This window comes from Euleptes europaea, chromosome 5 (assembly GCF_029931775.1).
Source record: "Euleptes europaea isolate rEulEur1 chromosome 5, rEulEur1.hap1, whole genome shotgun sequence".
Taxonomy (NCBI): domain Eukaryota; kingdom Metazoa; phylum Chordata; class Lepidosauria; order Squamata; family Sphaerodactylidae; genus Euleptes; species Euleptes europaea.
Genome location: NC_079316.1, coordinates 71,222,384 through 71,239,436, shown reverse-complemented (window position 1 = coordinate 71,239,436; position 17,053 = coordinate 71,222,384). Strand labels below are relative to the sequence as shown.

The 17,053-nt window shown below is 43.6% G+C and overlaps 1 protein-coding gene across 3 annotated transcripts in view; it reads left to right on the top strand.

The window, feature by feature from the left end:
• Positions 1-17,053, top strand: part of CTBP2 (C-terminal binding protein 2) — a 274,992-nt gene that overhangs the window by 52,777 nt on the left and 205,162 nt on the right. The window contains exon 2 of one of the 3 annotated variants that reach the window (XM_056849544.1): positions 462-564. The exons of 1 other annotated variant lie outside the window; for it this stretch is intronic. The gene's annotated coding sequence lies outside the window, so the exon portion shown is untranslated. Of the gene's footprint in view, positions 1-461; positions 565-17,053 lie in introns of those variants that run through there. One more of the 3 variants, XM_056849546.1, reaches the window with a different exon arrangement.

Here is a 17,053-nt window from a genome sequence, read left to right as displayed (position 1 = left end):
GACTGTAAAGCTGTGATCATCTGCTGCTATTAACACTCTGCTGTTGTGATTTTGTTCAAGGCTTTATCCCCTGTGTTTAACATCCTGTGCTCCTCATTTAGTTTAAAATTACAATACAATTATGATATTAAATTGTGGGTCATGCTGCTTTGAGCACCTAAAATTGGAAATGCAAGGCTTAAATGTTCTTGATAAATTTATGCAGGATCCAACCAAAGTATTTTGGTGTCTGAAACAGAAAATCCAGATGTGAACAGCACGTAACCCTCTGTTATAGCATAGGATTGCCAACCTCCAGGCGTGGTCTGGTGATCTTCCAGAGTAACAACTGATCTTTCAAAATAACAGCAAAATAACAATGACAGAGATCAGTTACCCTGGAGAAAATTCTTTGGAGGGTAGGCTGTATGGCATTATACTCCGCTGAGGTCTCTCCCCTCCCCACATCCTACCCTCTACAGGCTTCACCCACAAATCTCCAGGAATTTCCCAATTTGGAATTGGCAATCCTACTTTGGCAGCAACTGCTCCCACTACACAAGGATCTTCACTGCACAATTGAAGGTAAGCTTTGCGTATGCAAAAAAATATTTCAAAGCTGCATGTTCATCTTGTTAAGCAGAGCCACGACAATGAACATGGAGTACTGATAGTACACCCAGTGTAACTGGAATCAGCTTCCAAATATCTTGGATTATGAAATTTTCTTCCAATTTAAGATCTGGCTTTTCCAGGAAAGTTTAAGTACTCGAACGTTTCTTTCGGAAACTACTGGAGCAAACTGCCTTAATAGTATAGTGGTTTTTTCTTCACATTGGTATAAAAACCAGGCTTTTTCATTGCTTCCCTAAAGGTCCCCATTAATTGGAAAGGGCAATGTCACACTCACAAAGACAGTAAATTAGTTTAAGGAATCTTGCTGCCAAATGTAGTTGTTGGCGTTCTTTCTTACTCCATCTTGGCTCTCACTTGGTGTTCCATATGGCCTAGAATATACATTAACTTGAACTATATATAGTCATGATATACTACGGTTACCACAGAATCAGACCAGCCTAGCATGCAAATTTTGGAATATGAGATCAATGCCACATGCTACCACAGTGCTGTAGTTTCTTTGTTTTCAAACATTTATGCACTACCCCTTAAAATGTTAGTAAATGAAAGATTAATTCAATCAATATTCAAGGTTGGTAAAATACATGAGCTTTAGTGCCAGAGGCTTCATTGTTAGGCTTGTGCTGAGGTGGCCCATGATTCGAATTCCTAGGCAACCTTGGACAACCCACCATCGCTCATCTTAAATTATGCCACAGGATTGTTGAAGATAACCATGTAACTTCATGTAGGCCCCTTCCAGATCACCGTTCTAAACCGGATGTCACCCGTTGTTGGCCCGTTTCCGAGTAAAGCGTTACAGAGACTGGCATTTCATACAGCCCATTTCAATGTGTCTATGAGCCATCTCTAAAGCACTCTGGCCATTTCAAACAATGTTGCGCTTTCCCCCCCCCCTTGCCTTTTTTTGCAGTATGTTCTTTTTTGCCCATTCTGAAATTTGCGCTATAGCATCATAGCAATCTAATACATTTGAATGCTGGTGATTTAGCACTGAATTGCTGTATTGCCAGCATTGGGATGCAGTGGATTGCTATGGTGCTACAGTGCTATAGCACAAATCTCAGAACATTCCAAAAAAGGGGGGGAGAACACGCCATGGAAAAAGGCAGTGGGGGCATCCTTAAGGAAACGCTCCAGACATTTTTAACAGCACACTACAGCAATTCAGAAGCACAAGGGAAAAAACTGAAAACTGAAAAAAGCAGTTTTCATTAAAAAACGGCTGAGCCCTGGGATGCTAATGGAATACAAGTGGCTTTCCCTGGAAAGGTTAAAAAAAAAAAATTCCGTTAGCAGCTGGGAGCCAAAATGCTTGTGTCTGAAATGACACAAAAAGTCCGTTAGCAACCAGCTGCTAAAACAGATTATAAGGGAGGTTTGGAAAGGGGCCCAGGCAGGGCAGGACACAAAGATTATTAACAAATGTATTAATTCTTCACAAAAAAGGTTCTCTTTTAAAAAGTAAACAATATTGTTACCATTCGCAAAGTTTGCACAAAGTGTTCTTCTCCCCCCAGGGCTACATACAGAGGAGTGAAATATTTGTTCAGTAAAACCCTAGAGCGGTATTTCTTGCCACATTCCCATATAGTCTCCTTTATTTCCAATACTTCAGCTCAGGCTAGCAACATGCTCTTACTTATCAAGACTCATGTGTGTGCATCACACATTTTCTTATGTATGTAGCTTTATGAAAACAAGTACTACCATTTACCTGACATGTTATTGTCCGAATGCATTCATTGCTGTCTCCTGCACCCCAACTCCAGACCAGTTCAATCAATTCAGTTATTCTGTATTGCAGCAAAGGGAGCCTCATCAATAGTTCATTGTAAACTCAACCTTCTCTTACTACAAGACATTTAAGAGAACGAATGGAAAAAAATGTTTTTTCGGGACAAAACTTCTACAAACAAGTGCTTATGACTCAGTAGGAACACAGAAATGTGTTATAAAAGTAACTCTATCCAACTGATTTCAAAAAAATTAAATGTATAATGTAAGTCTGTTGACTTTGCATAGTACTGCTGTTAATCACAACCAAGGGGGGTGGACAGAATACAATACTGGCAAGCTTTGAATGAAACTTTGTCCCTTGTTTTAAAAATGGAAAGTTGTAGTACATTTTCCATGGGATGAATCTAAAAACGGATAGAGAGCAGTGTTAAAACATACCATTTACTTTTCAGCAATAGCCAACTCTTCTGTTTTAAAACACTTATACCATTAAGCTAATTCCAGACATAATAAGAAACTATAATTTCCCAGTGCATAAACATGCACAGGTAGCGAACAAATGATTTTCACTTTAATGGCAAACCATCGTTACCAGGAAACTTTGGCTTGCACTTTACCTGCTAATCAGGATTCCAAACTATTCGAATGAAACTGTGCTTAGAATCCTGATGTGCAGGTTAGGTGATCTGTGTTAGATATAAAGGCAAACACTGGTTGCCTGCAAAACAGAAATAAATTGATTAACTGGCTACGCACAAAAGGGGGAAGGGAGAAGAAGCACAAGACCCAATTATCCCCCAGGCTTTTCATATAGTAGTAGGTTTCCCAGACCCATCCTGGCAACCAGCAGGAGATCAGGTGGGGCAGGGACATGGGGGAGAGGGCAGCCGTCAGCAACAGTGTGATGTCACTTCCAGGGAAACACGGAAGTGGCATCATGCCTCTTCTCTAGGAATCACAAGGAACTCTATGGTAAAGCCACAGCATTTTTGGCTATTCCTAGAGAGGGCTGACATCACTTACAGAGGTGATTAAAAAAAATCTTTCTCCCCTGAGGCAAGGGCATCCTGATCTGTAAGCTGTGGGTTGTTTTCCTCTCCATCTGGGTAGGCAGGACCAAAACTCTGACTTCCTGTCTCCCTTGGTGGGAAAACAGCCTGCAGGAAGCCAGTTTTTGTCCTGCCTCATCGGGTAGAGCAGTCACCCTCGCACAGCTCTGTGCCTACGATTCAGATAGGATTAGATAAGAGAGTGTTTGTTATGTCTTTCTTACCTTCTCTCAACGTGAGTTACTTTCATTTCTTACCACTATCTTAATTCCATTCTAATACCTACCCTTTGTGTGTCTTCTTTGTCTCTTCTCGTACGGCATAAAGCCGAGTGGAATTCAAAATGGCCGACACCATTAATATCAGAGAGGACGATCTCCTTTGAGAATGATTATCAGAGTGGGCTGGTTCAGAACCTCCCAAAAACTTCCCAAAAAGCTTCCGGCTCTCCCAACGGCCGCGATTGCGGACCATTAGGGACTTTGCCGCAATCAGAAGATCCCCCGATTATGGAGCCGACCCAGGTGCAGCCAAAAACAAAAAAGCCGCGAAAAGCCGCGCCGCTGCACCAGGGCAGCAAGAGAAAAAGGCGCGGCAACAAGACGAGCGCCGGACAGAAAGCCGGGCGCAGCATGCCTGACTCTTCTCACAACTCCCCCAATTATCAGGCGACCTTGGAGACGACGGCGGCTGTATTCCCGACGGGAACGGGTAATGCTGCGGCGGGGTTTTTCCCACCGGGAGTTGGCAACCCCCCTCCCTCTCAGTCGGCGGCAGGCGGCCATTTTCTATCTTGGGAAAACGCTGATGATCTCATTAACTGTGCCCTTCAGCGTCAATGGTTAGCCTTCCAAGCATACCAGGCGCGTTTACCCCCCAACCCCTGGTTGGCCCCCAGGGTTCCCCCTCCTTCCCCTTTAGTTCAAGCTCCTTCCCCTGTAGTCCAAGCTCATGCAGAGGAGGTTTATGGTTCCAGTAGCTTAGTGAACCCCAGAACCTCCACATGGCCCACAAAGGCGGCCATGAAGGTGGCAACTGTCACCCCCAGGGAAGTACACGCAGATACTTCCAAGTCAACTGCCTCCTCCCTCGAGGATGAAGGGGAGGAGAAAGAGGAAGGCGAGTTTGACTCAGATGAAGAGCCCCCCCCCCCCAACCTATAGATCAGCATAATAGGCTTTTCTCAGGGGAGGACTATCAAGGGCTACTGGCTAAGGCCATTTTAGCTCTTGACCTGAATGAGGACATAGAATCTGCTGAGGAACCCAAGTCCAATCGGAAGCAGGGAGTCAAGGAATGCTTTCATAGACCACAACAACACACCAATTCGGTCCCCTTCCCTGAGTTCTTCATTAGGGCAGTTACGGAGGAGTGGGAAAACCCTTCCTCCAATAGACAGGTCCCACCCAACATTAAGAAATTGTACACTCTGGTGCCTCACTCTATGACCATGGTCAAAGTACCCCTCGTGGACGCCCCGGTGCTGGATCTCCAGTCCCCAGGCCTCGTACCAGAGGATGGAGTGGGTTCCTTAAGGGACCAACTAGATAGAAAATCAGATTTCTTAGCTAGAAAAGCACATGAGGCCTCAGCCTTAGCCATACAAGCTAGCGCCACTACCTCCATCTTTGCCAGGGCATCATATCTCTGGATCAAAAAGATTTTACAGCTTGTTCCCGAGGACAACCTCAGAGTAATCGGTGGACTTGAAAGGGTTTTAAACGCCACCACCCTAATGGCTGACGCCTCACTTGACACAATGTCATTCGTAGCAAGATCAATGTCATCAGTTACCTCACTGAGGCGAGCCCTCTGGTTAAGAGCTTGGCCAGCTGATTTCAAGGCCAAGACCACCCTGATGTCTTACCCGGTTAAAGAAGGGTGCCTATTCGGGGAGAAACTCGACAGCATTCTTGTCGAAACTAAAGATAAAAAACAGATGGTCCAAGTGCAACTTAAGAAGGATCACAGACCTTCATACCAGTCCTTTCGTCCCTCAAGGCCATCACCCCAATTCAGACCTGACTTTCGGAGAGGCTCCTGGGGGCCCTCTAGAGGATCATGGGGCACCCGACCCTTTTCAATGGGAGGGAGGTTCCAGAGACCACAAGGACCACAATCCAGAACGGATAAGGGAGATAAGTTTCCCAAAAATAACCCACAGTGACACCAATCACCTTCAGGTAGGAGGGAGACTTCAGGAGTTCACCGCAAGGTGGACTCTGTCCAATCCGGACAAGTGGGTCTCCAAAATTATCACACAGGGCTACCTTCTAGAATTTTCATCCCAGCCTTCAGACCGATTCATACATTCCCCAACCTCACACAGGAAGGGAAAACACAGCATAACCCTTACAGCGATACAGCATCTACTTCACATCAGGGCCATCGAGCCGGTCTATGCCCTCCAAAGGGGCCAGGGAGTATACTCCATTTTCTTTACAGTCCCCAACAAAAATGGGGACTGGAGGGCCATCCTCAACTTAAAATACATCAACAAGAGGATGGCTTACAAACATTTCAGAATGGAGACGGTCAAGTCAACCGTGGAGTCCCTTCTCCCTGGTACCTTTATGACGGCTGTAGACCTTACAGAAGCATACCTCCATATACCCATCCACCCTTCCCACAGGCGTTATCTGCGCTTTGCATATGGACACAGTCACTACCAATTCAGGGCCCTTCCCTTCGGCCTTACTTCTGCCCCCAAGGTCTTCACCAAGACCCTGATCACCATCATAGCTGTCCTCAGACAGGAAGGAATCCAGGTACATCCGTACCTGGACGATATCCTGATCTGTGCCCCAACTCTAGACCTGTCCAGGATACACACTGCCAGGGTCATTCAGATACTCCAAGAGCATGTCTACATAATAAATTTCCGCAAAAGCTCCCTCACACCATCACAAACCATGATTCACCTGGAAGTGCGGTTTTGGTCCTTCCTACCCGGATGGAGAGGAAAACAACCCACAGCTTACAGATCAGGATGCCCTTCGCCTCAGAAGAGAATGAGCCTCTATGGTAAGTATCCAAGGCTCCATTCTCCCACTGTCTGCTAGAGTGCCAGCAGGCAAGGCCCTTTGGAGTCAGGAGATCTCCCAGTCCCAGCAGGCATATAGCAACCTATGTTGTGGCAACTATGGCCTGCCATTTTGTCTGAACCAAGTCCTAATGCTTCTGCATCCTTCTGCATCACTCTGGTAAAAGTTGCTATTGTAAATTTAATTTTCATTGCACTTAGGAGTTTTAGAAGGAGCATTTATTTGTGGTTAAATTTTTACTGGCCATTCTGTAGCATATTTAGGCCAACCGTACATTCCTGAACACAATGCCTGCGCTGGGCTTAGGAGGCAACGCAGCAGCGCTGCCTCCTAAGGAGGTTTCGGCCCAGCGCCAAAAATCCCTGCAACCCAAAAATAAAAGGGGGCTTTCCCAAGCCTAATGGCGGCCCCAGGCCAATGCCTTGCCGCCCCGGGAATGTCTCCCGGGATGATGACACGGCCTTTGCCTGCATCTGGACGCCGGTGGAAGACTCCGTCGGCGTCCAGCCCTGGCGCTGCCATGCCAGCGGCCAGCATCCGGGCCTTCACTCCGCCGTTGGGGCCACAAACGCCAGCATATGCTGCCTGGATGCCGGCACTGTGGGCCCTTTCACCAGCGCGGCCCTTTGCCGATCTCCAGAGGCCTTTCGTCCTGGCTGCCGGCGTGGCTCAGGAATGCATGGTAAGCCTCTTACTCTTCCCATGTACATGTAAAGGCTGAGCAATTGAATTGAACCCAAGATTCAGAGGTAAACATCTGAGACCTTTCAGCACACGCTTGCTATAGTTAAAGGCTTGTTACATGAGCTGTTTCTTGAGTTTGTATGCCCCCCACAACCCCGTCAAAAACTATGTGGTGAGCTTCTCAACCCCCATCTTTACCACAGTGGACATGTGATATAATATATACATGAAACAAGTCTGCATAAGGTACACAAGGATACCAAAGTAAATACATGCCACTGTGTTTCCACAGTCTTCCCACCATTTTTGGTGATAGAAGGATTGCAGGAAGTAGCAGAAGTAGGAATAAGCACATACCCAGCAATGCAGGCATTAAGTTAAACATGGAGTTATACCTGTACCAACAGTCTCCTATCTACAGAATTTCCATATGAGCGAACGTGTAGTCACTCTGGGAAGTTAAATGTCGACATGATGTTGCTGAATTAAAGGGCAGGACATTTTTCTCCATACCAGTGAGCAACCCTAAATTCAGCAGGTCAGGCACAACACTGAAAGGTAAGAACACCAGTTACTTGTGAAGAGCAGGGCCTTTACTGCAGTTGGCCCAAGGCCCTGGAAGGCCTTCCTGAGTAAGGTGCAGAGTTCTTTCTCATTTTCTTTCAGGAGGGGTGCAGAATGTTTTGTGCATGTGAGGGTGTTTTCTCGAAGAGGCACAGCCAAGGAAAAACTTTGAGTTTTTTTACACAATCCCTTAGTTTCCCTCCCTTACAGGAACTAAGCCCCTTTACATGTCATTGGAATGAACGCACCTTCTCCCCCAATTTTGCCCCAACTCCATCTTCTCTCCCCTCTCTTTTATCATCTTGTCTCCAATTTTAGATTGTAAGCTCATAGGGGCAGGGACTTGCCTTGTGCTATGTAAAGCATGATGCACATTAAGAGTTCTGTGTAATAAAAAAAACCCCACCATTTGATTCAGCTGAATATAAACAAACTGGGCATAAACTAATAGGGTCCAGTGCGGTAGCCATGTTAAGTTTATGCCGACAAAAACAACCGGCAGCACCAAAAAAATCATGTATTGCAGCATAAACCTTTGCAGAATCAGACTTTTGCTGTTGTTGTTTAAGCTAATATTGTAAGGCAGGCCAATTGCTACCACTAGATTAGAACGGAGGAAAGAAAAATACCCCTAAATAATTCTCTTTACTACTCAAGCTTGGAGGACTTGGGATTGAATATGTAAATAAGTTTCAAATAGAAGCCCCTACTTCAGTGATTCAGTAAATCTGGATCATAATCCTAAGTATAAAATCACAATCTGCTCTCTGACCTAATACACTGAAAGTTGGCTTGATGACTGACAGACTTGTTGCTTCCTCTCCAGGCCAGGTTTCTTTGTCACCTTCCCCCCCCTCCACTCTTGGGAGTGGGAGGTCTCTTGCCTTTTTCTACCCCATGAAACACAGCTGCCTGTGGCCTTCAACTTTCCCATAGCTGCAACAGGAGAGAGTAGAAATTCCCAGCAAAGCAAAGGAGAGCCAGTGGCCATTGAGCTCTGTGCTACAGGTTTTGCAGGGCATTCCTTTTAAGGGCTGACTCTCCCTTTCCCTCCTCCTCCTTTTCGGGCCACTGGAGCTTTAGGGGTCACCAGCAGACTTTAGGTCACAAGGGCAACCTGCTGCCAGGAATCGTCAGGGACTGCCCAGGATGTTTCAGAAGGAGAACATTTTGAATGATCCAGGGTATATCTGAAGATGTTGTCATTTGCTGCTTCTGGATTCAATTTTTATAGTACAGGTTTTAATCCATCACATATTTCCATTCCAGCTCTTGGCATTCATGTGAATGCAGCCAGAAGGGAATGAATTCTTTCCTCAGAGTATGCTAGTACCACTTATACTGTGATTTCATTGAGGGCTTGCTTATTTGCTTCTCCATCTGTCTGCCCCTCTCTGCTTTTCTAGACTGTGGAGTCTGCTTTGCATCTCATTGTCTCCAATCAGATAAGCAGGCAAAGAGGCCTCTATGAGAGGATGATACAAGATGAATGCCTGAGGAGGAGACAGGCTGCTAATAAAATGGGCACCAAGAAGAAAACAGATTTCCCCAAACTTAAGATGGAAAGGGGAATGAATGTAAGGGATCTGTTGTGTATAACACAACAGCTGAGAATTTCTGCACCAAATTGGTTGTTTAAATCCATTGGCGTTTACCTTTGTTAAGCAACCATTGACCTTCTTAGACAAAGGTTTAAGGAAACTAGATTTAGTAGTAGCTTTGATTTGCTATGGCTGCCATAAAGTGGACAATAGTATCGGTAGTGTCGCCCTCTAGTTTGGGAAATTCCTGGAGAGGATAGAGCTTGGGGAAGGGAAGGAGCTCAGTGAGGATGTGATGCCGCTGTCCAAAGTTGCCATTTCCTCTGAACTGCCTCTGTACACACTCCTGAATCGTTCAAAGGGGAAGGGCTGTGGCTCAGTGGTAGAGCATTTGTTTGGCATGCTGAAGATCCCAGGTTCAATCCCCGGGATCTCCAGTTAAAGGGCTAGGCAAGTAGGTGATGTGAAAGACCTCTCTCTGCCTGAGACCCTAGAGAGCCACTGTCGGTCTGAGTAGACAATACTGACTTTGATGGACCGAGGGTCTGACTTATTATAAGGCAGCTTCGTATGTTCAAAGGGTGGGGTGGGAGGTAATACTGTGAATATAAATTGACCCATGTTTCAGAGTTCAACATATGTGTTTAACGTATATATTAAAATATGGAAGGTGCAATGATTTTATTTTCTCAGCTTCTACGTAAGCATAAACATTCTCTTTCTAAATACCAACTTGTAAACACAGTAATTTCAGGAAGGAAACTGGAAGTGAGCTTGAAAAAATAATACATACCTACTGACGTGCATGATTTCTCCCCCCCCCCACCGAGTACGCTTGCATGTCTGTTGGAACACCAGTTAAATATGTAACCATGGAGCTTAGTGAACCACTGTTGTTTGATTCTGTTTTCTGTAGCAAGCCTCAGTGAGAATAAGAAGCACTGGCTGGAATTTGGAACTTGCCATCATTTGGTAGCCAGTTCTTTCTGCGTGACGCACAGCACGGAATCTGCTTCATAATTTGTATTTTGGGGGAATGTGCTTTGTTTAAAGTGAGTGCAAAGTATCCTCTGACATCTGGTGGAAGCCCCTTTCCTAGGACTTTTCATGGCCATAGAATACTACCTCAATTTTTGATAGGCAGTGTTGTGTTTTGTGCACCAGGTGGTGTTTTTTTTGTTCCAATTGTGATGAAGGGTCTTGTTTTTCAGAAAAAAACAAAGATACAGTATCTGCTCACCGCCTTAGCCCTTTAAATAACTAAAGACAATTCTTCTCCAAAGTCTTCTCTCTACCGAAGAGGTGAAATGTCAGTTTATTATAACACTTAATTTCTTAATGCTTAATCAGAAGGTACAGTGTTTCACATAATATTATGGGCGCACAGATACTGTTAGCAATATCATAGTTTCTGGGCCTATTGAATCCCTGTTATTAGCCTCCGTGTTCCCCGGGAGCCTAAATCTACCATGTACATGTGCAGCACTCAAGGGCAGATCTTTGCCTTAGAAAAATATAGCCTAGGGTTGGCCTCAGGGTTGAGATTAAGCAGGATACCACAAACTAAATGTTAAGTGTCTGAGCCAGAGGCAGATTATAGTAGAGGTTATTTGAAAATCCAAGTTCTGTTGAGCTCTTGTCTGATGTACGCTGCTCGAGAGGAATTCAACAAACACGAGCAACTGTATTCCTTTAATGTTTGTGACTGAAATTTTTAAAACATCACTTGAAACATACTCCAAAAATATAGCCGAAGATCCACAAAACCCGCCTGTGTAGACTATTCTGGGAGACCAGTGTGGATAAAACTCAGTGATTGACCTTCATTGCACTGTGTTGGTCCCATGCTGAACACACTTGCCTTGTTTTAGATTTTAGAAGCAAGTCTCCTACTCATCCATGTGCAAGCAACTTGACAACTTCCACATTGAGTAGGTCACAAATGACGAGAAATAGAACATAAATCTTGTCTCAAAATAATTTGTGCAGAAGATCTGGATTGTTTCGCAATGAAACCCAACTGTTAAATTAAGATTTTAATTTTTTAAAACTTGGTTCTGAATTCAGCAGAAGATAACATCCCATCAATCTGATTAAGAAATACCACTTTTATCTTTTTGAGTTTCAAACTCAAAACTTCACACACAATGTCTGAACAGCCTGTACAGCTACTCTGATATTAAACAGAATGGCCTTTCTTGGTGGTGACCCCCAATCTGGGTGGGGGGACGGGACACTCAAGGCCAAAACATTGGTACTTTTAAGAACTTATATATTCACACAGGACTTTAGTAATTAGGGTACTTTGAAAGATTGCTTTCTGTGGCTTAATTTTTATTACTCTATTCCAGACTTTAGATAGGTTGATTTTATTGTAATTGGTTCATTTTATGTTCTTTTGCTTTAAGAGCATTGTTTGCTGAAAAGCAATCTGGAAAGAAATAAGCAGCCGTGTAAAGTCAGTATTATTTTATACCCATATTGTAGATGGGGGGCCTTGGCCAGGGCATCCTAGTGAGTTCATGGCTGAAATGAGATTTGAACAGGGGCTTTCTAAACTTATAGCTTTGCCCTTGACTATTCTGCTCCACCGGCTCTCAAATTTGTATGTAAACCTGTAGGCTTTCCCTTTTAGATTGAACCCAGTGGATACTATGCTATATGTTTCCTGTTAACCCAAGCCTTTAATTGTGTAGCACCTGCGTGCAGTAAATAGGTCAGAATCATGCCACCTTCCTTTGCTTTGTGACATCTCTACCTTGCACTCATGCCTATCTGATGTTTTTGTTGACCATTGCTTTCCAACAAAGGCCTGTGAATGGAGGGCTCAACACCTGTATGCCTGATCTGCGTACATGTTGACCTCTAACGTTGAGGATCAGGCTAATATACATTGGGCTTGGCTACAGTTAGAATGTGACAGGAGGGTGGGGATGACCCTAGATGGATCATACTGACTTTGAGGGAGCAAGGGTCTGATTCAGTATAAGGCAGCTTCATGTGTTCAGAGAAATCTGCCTGGCCACATCCCTTCTGGCTTTTTGGGGATGGGCTGTGGTTCAGTGGTAGAGCATCTGCTTTACATGCTGAAGGTCCCAGGTTCAATCCCTGGTACCTCTAGTTAAATGGACTAGGCAAGTAGGTGATGTGAAAGACCTCTGCCTGCAACCCTGGAGAGCTGCTGCTGGTCTGAGTAGACAATACTGACTTTGATGGACCAAGGGTCTGATTCAGTATAAGGCAGCTTCATGTGTGATTAGAGCGCTATCTGCTGATGACTCCAGCACGTAATGTCATATTTGAAATCGTTCAATTAATACAGTTAACACTTAAAAAAAAAACAACTTTAGGTGTATTTTGTGATATATATATATAAGTGCTGGCAGATTCAACATTTCATTCCATATTGCATTTTCAGAGAGAGTGCAGTTTTATTGAACAAGAGGATTGAATTCTTAACTGACTAATCAATTTTAGTAGTAACTTAAAATGCCTAGTATTAATGGACAGCTGTATCCATTAATCAAGGTTATAGTAGATTAACAGTTGTCAGCATTTATGCTAATGGTACTTACATCCTATAGTCTTGTGAAATGCACTTATGTTTCCATATATTTTCTGAAACATTTGGTAGTGCTTTCGCTTTGCACTTACAGTCTGCTCCAGTCGTCCACCTATGTTTGTATCAAAAATAGAATAATAGTGACTTATTTTCCATTCTGGCATAACATGTTATTGATCCCTTCCCCCATATACATGCATATAAAAAAGTGAAGGTGCTTTGTTCTGATATTTTGATTGCTTTAAATTAACATTGGAGAATAAGTAAAGTGGTGTTGGAGAACAGTGTTATGGATACCATGGACTGCCAAAAAAACAAAACAAATCAGTGGATTAGAGATCAAATCAAGCCTGAACTGACCTTAGAAGCTAAAATGACTAAACTGAGGCTATTGTACTTTGGTCACATTATGAGAAGACACCAAAAAAAGGGGGGAACCTGATGGAACTCAACCAAAATGCTGATTACAAACCAAAGAGGTTGACCGAAATGTGTCTGGTCCGTTTTGGATCTCATATTGGTCAATGAAAGAATTTACATCGCAATTGTTCATGTTTGTATTTATTGAACGTGTAAGTTTTTGTCTGTACTAGGAGTTTTAGGCTTTTAATCTATATGTGCACCTTATTAAAATTTATATATTTGTAATTTTAGCATTTTTCAGCTCACATTATGAAAAGACCAGAGTCACTGGAAAAGACAATAATGCTAGGAAAAGTTGAAGGCAGCAGGAAAAGAGGAAGACCCAACAAGAGATGAATTGACTCAATAAAGGAAGCCACAGCCCTCAATTTGCAAGACCTGAGCAAGGCTGTTAAAGATAGGATGTTTTGGAGGACATTGATTCACAGGGCCGCCATGAGTCGGAAGCGACTTGACGGCACTTAACACACAGATAAGTAAGATAGTCATATGTCATGAACCGATTTTAGCAATCTTTTGGCATTCTGAGTTTGAAAAATACATTTTAAAGTTGTTAGGATTAAAAACAAACCGGTGGTCCATATGACGCAGCATCCTGTTTACTAAGTGATCAGGCAGCTATATCTAATAAGTTCACAATCACGGAATGAAGAGGACAGGCTTCTGACTCTTTCCTACTAACACTTGGTAGTCCCACGTATACTGTCTGTGAAGCTGAAAGTCACACTTGGCTGTCATTGCTAATAGCTGTTGATAAAGCCATCCTTCATGAATTAAAGGCGCAGTCACACTAGTTGGAACTTATCTGGGCTTGAAGCAGAAATCTCTTGCGCCGTATATACAAATGATACCCCATGACCACAAAATGGCAGGAGTAAGCAAGAGGACTTCCACCACACTTTTGAAAAGGCTTAAACCATCCACCAGTTAGTTTATAGTTAGATGAGATGCATTGGCCAGTTGTGGTCCAGTTATACATCTGAGTGAGAATTGCAAAGCAGAATTTTTTGGGGGATGGGATATAGAAAAGATTGGTTTTGCTGCTGTGCAGTGATACCTCAGCTTTTTAAAATCTGGATTTTAAGATGCTTTTTTAAAAAACACACACATTGATGGATCTAATATGCTCACTTCAGTTAGTTGATTGCTATAGATTGTCCGATGATTCTGGAAAGCTCATCAGGATGTCTAATAGCTAGATCATATTGATTGTCCTTCAATTAATCACGTCTGATGCTTTCATTTATCAAAAACCAAATACATGTAATTAACTTGGAAGTGAGAGAGCTCATTTCAGGATGGTATTTGCTACTGTCACTGAAATATCTCAGGGTAGATTATACTAATGGGCAGTGCAAGTCAGAATTAAGCTAATGGCATCCTATCTGTCAAAGAATAGTAACTTTAAAAAGAGACTCTTAGAGCAGCCTCTTAAAATCAAAGAGCTCTGGGTTTGAGCCTACCAGATACTTCCACTATCAGCAGTGCCTTCTTCCGGTGTAAGAGGCTCTCTTTGCACTCGAGGAAGTTTCTGCTTTTAGAAAAGGTCTATATGAACTAACCTTATATGACTTAGTAAAACAACAAACAAGAATATTAACAAGAAACCTAGTCCTCCTAAGAAATCTTACATTCTTAATGAATAAAGAGAATTATGAATTGGAGCTTCTTTCTGTGCTCGTTGATCAGCCAGTGTAATCCAAAATCTCTTTTTATAAGCGCTTTACAGACATTGATATAGGCCTGGTGGAAATGTCTCCCTAGTAACATCGGGGCCCTGTGGAACCTAAATGAATTCCACAGGTCCTGTAAAACGGAACTGTTCCGCCAGGCCTATAACTGAGGGCAGCTGCGAGTTTTCGTACATAGTTACTGGCCTCCCCATCCTCCCCCCTACCACTTTTTCTTTATGGGGGGTTTCACTGCCTGACCGGGTCTCCAGTGGCTGTTATTTACTACTGATGTATGCCATCTTGTTTTATTGTTATACTGTGACTGTAGTTTTAACTTATGTTTTAATTTATATGTTATGGTTTTAAATGCTGTGACCCATTTGGGCCCGGCTCGTTGGGAATTGAGGGCGGGCTATAAATGTGAAGCCCTGACCTGGACGGCCCAGGCTAGCCTGATCTCGTCAGATCTCAGAAGTTAAGCAGGGTCAGCCCTGGTTAGTATTTGGATGGGAGACCACCAAGGAATACCAGGGTTGTTGTGCAGAGGAAGGCACTGGCAAACCGCCTCTGTTAGTCTCTTGCCATGAAAACCCCAAAAGGGGTCGCCATAAGTCAGCTGCGACTTGACGGCACTTTACACATACATAAATGTGAAGAAATAAATAAATAAAGATTAAGGCTATACATATTTTAGCTGCTTTATACCTATTCGAACCACTGGCTCATCTTTCTCGGTTTTGCCTACTCGGACTGGCAGCTGTTCTCAGGCAGAGAAAGATCTTCCCAATACTGGTTGATCCCTTAATAGGACATGCCAAGGATTGAACCTGGAACCTTCCGCTTGCTGGACACATATCCCACTACTGAGCCATGGCCTCTTCCTATGCTTGCTTTTGCAAGCATCTGAAACTTTCAGGAGACATCCTCTCTCTTTGTACCTCATTTGTTTTTGTATCAGTTTTCCTTTTCCTGATTTTCAAGCTATCTTCCTTTTTTATGTCTTCCATCTCTCCTTTCGCTTATTTTTTAAGCCAGCACCTGTCCCCAGTGGAAAGGGAAATCTGTATGCACCACCCTAAGTTATTTGCAGAAAGGGCAAGATAAAAACATGATTGATATACAATTTGCGACTTGTTTATTAAGGCATATCTATGCCACTTTTCTCCTCAAAGGGACCCAAACTGGCTTACAGAAATCTCCAGAATACAAAACAGCCAGTTTTAAACAATACATTTAAATAAACACAATACATCCTCAGCAGTAATTCTGATTCACTGGGGTAACTAACGCAGGCCCCAGGCAGCAAACCACTCACTAAGAACATTGGGCTTGTGCCTCTGGCCATAAGGCTAAGTACCTGGAGAAAATGAACTCAGCCCAGAAGGTATTCAGCTCCTATTATCAGGATCTTTCCAATTCTCATTTCAGTTTACAAAACTAGTGTTCCTTGAGTATAACAAGGGAGAAATCAAACCGTATAGTTTGTTGATGCACCAGATGGGTGTGCACAGTGGCAAAGGTGGCTTTTCAGACATCTCTCAAAATGTTGTTTGGGAAAATAGGAACCACTATAGGAAGGAATTGAAACTCCTGTGAAACATATTCTCCAAACCCACTTGTTGTACCTTGTGTGTGCTCTGGGACACAACATGGAAAAAATGTCTAGTAGAGGTAGGGTTGCCAGGTCCCTCTTAGCCACTGGCGGGAGATTTTTGGGGCGGAGCCTGAGGAGGGCGGAGTTTGGGGAGGGGAGGGACTTCAATGCCATAGAGTCCAATTGCTGAAGTGATCATTTTCTCCAGGTGATCTGATCTCTATCGGCTGGAGATCTGTTGAATTAGCAGGAGATCTCCTGCTAGCACCTGGCAGTTGGCAGCCCTAAGTAGAGACATAACTCTTAGAACAGAGATAAAATAAGTAATTTGTCTGTTATGCATTTTCTGTCAGAGCCAATGTGGTGTAGTGGTTAAGAGTGGTGGACTCTAATCTGGTGAACCGGGTTGGCTTCCCCACTCCTGCATATGAAGCCAGCTGGGTGACCTTGGGACAGTTCTCTCTGAACTCTCTCAGCCTCACCTACCTCACAAGGTGTCTGTTGTGGGGAGAGGAAAGGAAGGAGGCTGTAAGCCGGTTTGATTCTCCTTAAAAGATAAAG